The sequence below is a fragment of the Tinamus guttatus genome, unplaced genomic scaffold (assembly GCF_059628265.1).
Source record: "Tinamus guttatus ecotype Peru unplaced genomic scaffold, ASM5962826v1 Tinamus_guttatus_pri_ptg000040l, whole genome shotgun sequence".
Classification (NCBI taxonomy): Eukaryota; Metazoa; Chordata; class Aves; order Tinamiformes; family Tinamidae; genus Tinamus; species Tinamus guttatus.
In genome coordinates this window covers 377,659-387,114 of record NW_028288574.1, presented here as the reverse complement: position 1 = coordinate 387,114, position 9,456 = coordinate 377,659, and positions in this window count along the sequence as shown.

Sequence of the window (9,456 nt, the reverse complement as noted above, 5' to 3'; positions counted from 1 at the left end):
GGGAGAGTTTTGTCGTAGAAAGCAAATAGCAATGTGCTGGAGGGATGCGTGAAATGGAGGAAGAGAGAGAGATGGTGAGCTCTGATAGTCAATTCACTAAATTGGTATTAAAAAAGTCTTAATGGTTGGGGTACAGAGCCTGAGGAGATGTAGATAAGGTAGCTTAATTGCCCTGCAGAGTAGGATGCCAGCAGAGCAGCTAAACTTCTAGGGCTTTCTTTTCATTGTCCTCCCCTAGCTAAGTTGATTGGAAAATCAATAGAAAGAAGTCTTTAGAAGGAAACCAGAAGCAGCAAATGTTAATCCAAAGAGATAAATTGAATTGATTTACTCTGATTATGCCCACTTTTCCAGCAGATTATAGGTTTCATGAGTTACTGAAAATGTGATTGTAACCACACATTTGTCATTATAGAAAATGCATTAGCCATTTATTAAAACATCCAGCAAATACTCATTAACTTTTTATAAAACACTAGTGAGCAGAACTTTACCGCTGAGACTATTTCTCACCATGCTGCAGATGCAAAGCGGTCAGGATCAGTACTAGTTGCCATACTGTTTTTAACTCTGTCCTGTCTATATTGTATACGTGGTTCCTTCCTGGAGACTGGACAGGCAGGAAGAGTTAAATTACTGCACACCAGCCACTCCATTTAGTTTGCAAATATCCTATTTTTGAATACGAATATCACTCTGTGCTTAAGCAGTCATTTCAGGGAACGGTCTCCCTGTGGCTATGGTTTCATGTCCGGCCCCATCGAGGATGGGTTGAACTGGTAGAAGTGGTTTTCCCACAAATGAACCAAGTGTGCCATAGGAAGTAGCTCTTCAATTCAGTCCTTAGGTGAGATAGGGTGGAAATAAGTCAGAAGAAAATGAGCAGGGACTGGGTCACACTTCACAAGGGGACACAGCACAGCTAGAGTTTTGGGCAGTGATGTTCTCCTTTGTGTTGGCACCTGCACAATGGCTCCTTCTTCCTCAGGTGCTTGAAGGTGCTCCTTGAGGTGTAGAGTCTTATTTAACCAGGCTTTGCAGGCTCCATTTCACTGATGCTGCTTGAAGAGGCCAAGAGGAAAAGGAGGAGGAGGGAGAGGAGTTTTGCTCCAGCACCTCCAGCTTCTTCTCAATGGAAGATTTGAATAGTTCAACACCTCCAAGGAATTTCCAAATATGACACCCATATGTTCATCAAATCAGAAGTCATGGCCTTCCCTTTTATTTCTGCAAAGTCAGACCACCAGAAGATCATCAGAAAAGCATTCACATAATTTATTCATACAAAGATATGCCCCATTTTCCAGGGTTCATTTAGGTTCATTTTCCACGGTTACCTAATTTTTAGACTCTGCTCCTTCAGAAGCGATTGGGACGGTGTGTTTTGAATTTGTGGTAGAATGGCAAAACTCCCTGGGGATTAAAGAGGCATACGCAAGCCAGTGGTACAGATGGGTATATTTTACCTTTGCTAACAATATAGCCATATGCTGTATAGAAACAGGGGTCCCCTGGCAATTTGTGTTTTCATCTAGCCAATTCCACACTGTAGTGCCTATGTTCCCTGGTGTCTCATGGAAGCAGCTAGGAGAAAGTCCAGTTCCCATTGCTCTAAAACCTCAGGGTAGCCCGACATATGATGCTGAACTGATTCACCATTGAGCAATGCTAGATTTGTGATCACCCCACATGACACAAAACTACTGGGAAGCAGATGGCTTGGGGAGCTGGAAGAGTTATGATACACGGTCAGTGTTTCCACAACAGGATCCCGTTTTGCGGAACTAAAATGACAAAGGCAAATAATTCCAGCCTGCTACATCATGATGGATGTTTTAAAAAAACCCAAATCGTTCCTCTTCCGCAGCTCTGTGGCAGTTACCCCTTTCATTTGCTCTGTTTTTCTGGACAGTTGCTGTGTGAGCAGTTCCAGTGGGCTAAAAATGACCCCCAGTAATGGACTGTGATGATCTCCCTGCTGCTTACGTTTTACACTGCGCTGCTCTGATGCAAGCATATGCCCTAGTGCAAAAAATCTGTCAAGAGGCCAAATTTCCTTCCTCTGTGGTGCTCGCTTGGAAAAGGGAGATGTTTTCTTTTTCTTTAATTCCAAACACATGGAGGAAAGTATATGACTATTAAGTAAGTATTACAAACAGACACAGAGAACCAATATTTCACTTCGAGTTAGCATCAAAACATCCCACGAACATTTTGCTTCTTTCCTTAAATATTGAGTAATAAATTCTCTACTGATGTCCAGGGAATCCCACAGAAGAGAAATGAAAGGCTGCAAAGTTTGGGATACAGTTAAGGACTGCTTTACAATAATTTTGTGAAAGTTTCATAGTTTTATTGCATTCTTACAGGTGGGAAATAAAAATATGTCAGGTCAAAAATGCTGACCTTTCTTAGTTCAACAAGATGCTATTTTAGTTATTGCTCACAGCATATACATTCTAGGAACAGACATGTAAATACGTGAACACAAATCCTGGTAAGTAATAGAATGCAATGAGACTTAAAAATCTGGTAATTCTCATATACAGACAACTCCTTAGCTTTGTTGATCTTCTCATTTGGGCACTGTGGCTCATTTTGTTTGGTCAGTAATACTTTCCGCCCATGCATTAGCAGACTTTTTTGTGCACTTTCAGAAGAGCCCTCCAACAAGACATTTTCCATGCAAAAGCATCTTTTTGTTCTTCTATAATAGACGTGCCTTTGTGCCATGACTGAGATGGAGGAGTTTGACCATTTCTTCCCTTCTTCCTGCAAGCTGTGAGTGTGCTTAACTCAAAGCTATGCCCAAAAGAGGAAGACACTTTTCCTTTGTCATTGAGTCTTTTGGACAGGCACATTTAGGCTTAGACATAAGTTTTAGCTCTATATGTAGCACAAGTCCCAATGCAGTGGGTCTATGGAAGTATAATGTGTCCCCAGGAGGACACCAAATCTGACTCCCTGCCAGGAATCCTTGGAATCCCAGGAATCATTGGTTTGTAGAGCACCTTGGTCCAGCTGCATTGCAAGCTCATAAAAACAACAACAGCAGAGTCTTTTATAAATGACAAGCAAGTAAAGATCTACAGGTTTGATCATTTCAACAGCTCATGAATGAAAAGCAGTCAAGCAAAGTAGAATTGTTTTCCCCAGTAGGGTATAATTGGATACTAATAATGATACGAACCACATAAACTGCAGTGAATGTTAATTCATGGCTGCATGGCTTGGCTTAAATCTCTGAGGAGACTATTTGCACAGCATGTTTATTCCTATGAGAATTTAATATTTTGCATAATGCATAGCCACAAATTGGCTGCTGGTAGTTTTTCAGTTACAGAAATATTGCTATTTGGTAATTCCCATCGCCTGTAAACATGAAAGAAAAAGTCACAGGAGAAAAAACAAACAATCCATGGCCCAAATACTGTTTGAAATGGAAAATTAATGGGTTTAAAGGCAAAGAAACATAGATCTGATCACACCATGATGCATTCTTTGTTCAGCCACAGGCTGGGGTTCAAATCCCTGGGAGAGATTTAAAAACCAGACCCATGTCAGAAAAGCAGCTCTGACACCAGGTGACTTTCTAATAGTGCATCCCATCAACAAAGCTACAGACCCTCCTTCTCATTCAAGAAAAAGCAGCGCGGATCTACAATGGAGCATCAGGATCACACCCAATCCCTGACAAACAGAGGACAGAGTGATGAGAAAACAAGTCCAACATTTAATTGGGTACCAAACTTCGTAAAAAGTAACATTTCACAGTAATTCCCAAATCACCAATAAAGACAGAAACTCAATTTACATGGGAAAGTCATGCAGAGAAAAATAAATTAACAAAATAATAAGTGAAAAGGGTACGTTTTATAAGTTTGGATTTGCACTGCTTTTCCTTCACATCTTGCTCTCTCCACATATGTTTTAATTTTTCTCCCATCCTTATTGAATTTTTATTCCCAAGGAGACTAAACAAAGTGATCTCGTCATCAAAAATGCCATTCGAAGGAAGAGTATAAATATAGACAACTTAACCCCGTTTAGGATTCAATTCCATTCCAGTGTGTCCTCTGGGCAATCCCTCTGCCTTCCAGGCTGCTCAAGTTCGCAGTTAAATATTGTCCTGACATGACCCAAGAAGAGCCACTGAAATGCCCTGTGTTAGACGCTCCAGCATGAACTCAGACCAATCATGGGCTCAACATTTTTGCAAATGAATAGCATGAAAAAAAATGAAAGTGTGGGAGAATCTACCCTGAATACTGAATATTCCCTGGAATACTAAATATTCCCTGGAATAATACTAAATATGCCCTGGAATACTACCCAGGAGGAGCTGACGAAGCCAAGCACACAGGTGCTTTGAGGTCCAGAAGAGGCCAAAGTGGTGGCAGATATTGAATATATGAATCCAAGATAACAAATATTGTTACCACCATGTCAGAGATTGTGATTCTGTAATGTGGAATCCGCGTATGCCACTGGGAACAGTTAGTAAAGTGGGAATTCAAAGAGTAAGGCACTTTTCCACAGTGTTTTAAAATTAGTAATTGTTTTGATACAAAAGATTTACAGAAACAGAGAATACATAGGCCAAGAGTTTTTTTTTTTTAAAAAAAACATGCTGAACTGCCAGATTCCTCACTCTATCTTTCTAACTCTAAACAGGGTCTTGGTCTCCAAAAACTCAAAACAGATTTCCTAGCTTTTCAATTTATGTGAAAAAAATTGATAACAAAGTGTGCAGCCTTGTGGAATCTTGTGATTTTCGTGACTCCTGGATATAGTGACCTCTTTGTGGGACATCACTGCATAAGATCATTTCCATCTAATGGTATTCGTAAACATAATAACCAAAGCGGAGCTCTCAGCAGCCTCATGATTTTCTGCTTAAAAGTATGGGGGGATATCTCAAGCAGCTGACAAAAGTGGCGTTATTTGCTCTATCAGAACGAACGAGAGACGAGAGTTAGTGAGCAGGGTATAATCCAAACACGTTCTTCTTCATCAGTCTAATAAATCAGGAAAACTTTCAGAGTTCTTTGTGCCACAAAGATTTCCTTGTGCCACAAATCAACTGAATAATAATATTGGCCCAAATGCTCCTATGGTATAAGCATTATTTGGGTGTGGGATTAATGTTGTTGCGCAGTTTTCCAGAAAACAGAGCTTAAATCAGTAACTCACGTGCTCTTTAGAAAGATATGAGAACTGAGAACGATCTTTAAAACCTCAAGCGTTGGAATGATTGCCACTCAGAATATTTTCCCTTACAGCTTGAGCCCAAAAGAGAATACAAACAATGTGCTATGACTTTTATGTGCCTTGGCTTTGTAAGACCATTCCTGTGAACATGCTGCAACATCAGAATGGAGAAGAGGACACTGTGCAGTTAGGAAATGTCTTTCTATTTCGTGTCTACATGGAAATTCTCATCTGTGAAAGAGAAATGACTGTCTTCACTGTTGTGACACTGGTGTGTATTAGCAAATTTATATTTGCTATATTTATATTTGCTATAAATTAGCAAATTTATAGTTAACTTTCCAAAGTCAGTATAATTTCGAAGAAAATAGAGTTGGACACTTTCTGCAGTATTCTCTGCAGGGAGGAGGAAGATCAGAGCAGGTTGCTGCTGGTCCGTGATAATCCCTTCCTCAGGATGAGGGGAAAAAGACCTTTGTGAACCTATCCCAAGGAACAACCCAGTGAAATGTAATATGTTCTACAGACCTTCCCAGAAGAATGCTACTTAGAATGAACGGCCTTAATGTAACACTATTGCCTGCCATACTCCCCACCCTAGATTGCATACCTAACTTATTCCTCATCATCACTATTTTACTTCCAACACTGAGCTTGCTTTACTTTATCACTGTGTTTCCACACAAAGGACTCAGCCAGAAACCAGCAGAATCTGTTGAAAAAAAAGTCATCAGCTTTATAGAATAAAGGAACTAGCCCTACATTAATTACCTGCTGCGGTTCTGCCAAGCCTTTTTCCTGCTTAAAGGCCTGTTTAGGTTTCAAGAGTTCCCATCAAAATACACACACTTTTTGCTCCTCTTTATCCTCCCTATTTCAGTGTTGAACTTCCAATTAAAAGTACTGTCCATTGTACAAAGGAAAACAGAACAAATAAATAAAAGGCCACCACACAACGCCCAGATCAAGCCTTTGTTCATAAAATATATGATTTCTTCTCTGTTGTGTGGGTAGACAAAGCCATGGGAAGATTAGTGGGAGAGGAAAGGGCTCTCTTCATGGGGCTCCCTTTCATGTGGGATACTGATAAAAATCTTTTTTTTTTTTATCTTGAAATCTTTTCAAAAGCCTTCAGATTCTTGTAACTGCTGTATTTGCATAGTCTGATGCAGGAACGTTTGTTGTAGCCACGTTTAGGCTGTGCTAACCCCATGCCCTTAGAGGCATCCTACGAGGCCAACCTGTACTTTTTGATATTCGGAGTCACTTTGTCTCTAGGCTCTGCCACCTACCTTGTTCCCCAAGAAATCAGCTTTATAAAACAAGTTACAGTCTAGTCTGCTCTTTATAGGAAGCTGGTGCTGGCTGATTGCTCAACCTTGTGCTTCTGGGATCAGAAGAGACTTTATGAGTATTCCCAGATGCTTGAACAATGGAAAGGAAGGAGGAAACACATCCTTTCCCCCCACTCTGAGGCCATTTATTGTCTTACTTTGTTACAGCTACTTAAGGAAAACAACAAGACTTGAAGGACTTATAAAGTGATTCTGAGGAATTATCACTAAAGAATATGAAAAATTTTCATTTCTTTTCTTTTTTTTAATACTTGTTCTTTTTTTCTTCTTTTTTCCTTTTTTAACTTTTGATTTTTTTTTCTTTTTAATAAACCAAGCTTCGTAACATTTACTCACAGGGAGTGTTTTCTTTCTCTGTGTAGTCACACACGTGAGACCTAGACTGATTTGTAGAATATGATATTCCTTAGCTTGAGTAAGGACAACCTACTCTAACCCTAAGTGAATTATAGTGTACGCTTAAATATAAGTATAAACATGCTTATATATACATCTTATGTATAAGATGCACAAATATGTGTCTGCAATATATAATGTGTGGACAGATAAAAAGTAGTTAATAACTTCAGAGGGTGTAGATTTCCTGTAGGAACAAATATGCTCGATCAGACAATGAAATGGGGCACCAAGTGCTGTTGCAATTGTACTTTGTTGTCCTGAAAAGCAGATTGCACAAGCTTAGCCCACTCTTGGGCAGCACAATGAACCAGACTGGTAACTTCATCTGTAGAGTGAGAAGAACATGAGGACAAGACAACAGCAGCTTGCAGATGGGGGTGAAACTTCACTTGTTGCTATCCTAGTTGTGTGGGTGTTTTCCATTAGCTTTGGCTCTTGTGGCTGTTTGCAGAGTATTTCTTGATGGAGTCAGTGATCCATCCCATTACGCTCTGAGTTTTGGAAGACTTTTTTTCCCCCTCACATATTCAATGTTGTTTGCTTTTCTGCTTCCTTCCAGGCATTTTGAGTAACTCCAGTAGCTTGGCTGGAGCATTAAGGCTCACACGTGATTCTGCTTTGTGGCTGCTGGTGCCGGTCTCACCAGAGGACCTTGAGACGAGCGCCAGTGTGTGCTGCTAACCTTGCAGAGCAGGAGGGTAACAAAGTTGAGCAAAGGAAAGAGGAGAAGAGCGAGAGAAGAGAAATTCCTGATTCCCTTCCAAAGATCACCCAGATTTCATCCTAAAAATATGTGACCTTATATTAGAAATATTTGTTTGGAGTACACTGGCTTTGCTGAACAAGCAACACCATAAAATTTCACAGGTTCATAACGCACAGTCATAGGAATTCAAATTCTGAAAATCTGGGATTTCCCCACATAACTCACAAATGACCTTCTAGATGAGGTGCAAAGCTGACCCTCTCTCTCATATTCTAGAAGAGGAGAAAGACTGGAAATCAGTCAATAATGCCAAACAACTGAGTCTCGCACAAGACAGAATGGGAGAGAGCTGTCTCTTCTGTCTTTTGCTATTTTCCCCCTCAGGGATGCTAAAAATCCTGCAGAAAGAATATGTCATAGACGCCCATCTGACGAATTGAAACACCATTTAAATAATGGGCAGACACTGTATTTGGAGACCATGAAGTACATGAGACTCTCAACAATAGTTATTTTTACTTTTACCTAACTGCAGTTGCAGGAAATTTAATAAAGGCCATAGCTAGAAACTAAATAAAGAAACATTATTTTTCCTGAACTTATCTTTGACCGTCTTTTCATTATAGCCTTACTAATTCATACTTATTAGCAAGGGACTCCAACACTGGACCCTAAGCATCATTCTTTAAAAATATTTCACCAGAACACATTCCAATCTACTCTTACAATATTAAGATCTTATTACTTAAAAGTAGTTTCAATAAATCATCAAAACTAAAGTGCATTTGCAAAACACATAATGGCCTCAATTCTGAGGCAAAACATCCTTCAGTTTCAATATCCTTTTTAATGCATAGAATCATAGAATCCTTAAGGTTGGAAGAGACCTCTGGAGATCATCTAGTCCAACCCCCCTGCACATGCATCTAGAGCATGTTACACAGGATTCATCTTGTTTCATTGACAATTAGTGGATTTTAGCAACCCACCGCAGATGAGTTTGTCGTGCAAATAAATAAAGTTCTATCCTGTTCATCTTCACTTACAACAATTACATGGAAAACTCTAAAACACTCAGAGCATCGAGGTCTTATCCCACCACAACGTGCTTGCAACGCCCCTTTTCTGGCACCCATCAGGCCCTCAGAGGACCTTCCTCCAGACCGCAACAGCAGGAGGACCCTCTCTGCAGACCCCGCTCCTCGTGGTTGTCCAAGCCAGGCAAGGCACCATTGTACCACTGAGCACAAAAACACACATTTTTGCCGCCGAAGCCCTGGCTTGATTTGCTATATACGGCAACAACGTCAGTGCAGAGGTCCCCAGAGAAAGCACCAGTTCCTCCTATTCTTCTCCGGCGAGGTCTCCTCGTGCAGGTGTTGACTCCTGCACACTATTGTCTGCTGCTATAACCTTGGTCTTGTGCAAACACTGGCTGTTATTAAGCGAGCCACACACATTTCCTCCTTTGAGAAACATATTCTAATCAATGTCCTTAATAAGCTGATTTTTTTTTATGCGTCGTGTGCCGCTTAGCTGGGTTTCTGATCTTGCAGACATCATTTGCTTTCGATTATTGCCAAAAACTTGGCATTACAGGATTGATCGACCAGACTGAGGAGTAATAGGAAGAATCAAAACTCCTTTTAATTTAGAGCTGAGACTTTTATTGATTTTCAGATGGGACTCTCAGCCAAACTGAGAAGAAAGTTAATAGTGCACAGTGTATTCAGTAAAAATTATGAAAGCAATATGTATTTTTAAATCACCCAATACTACTCTATT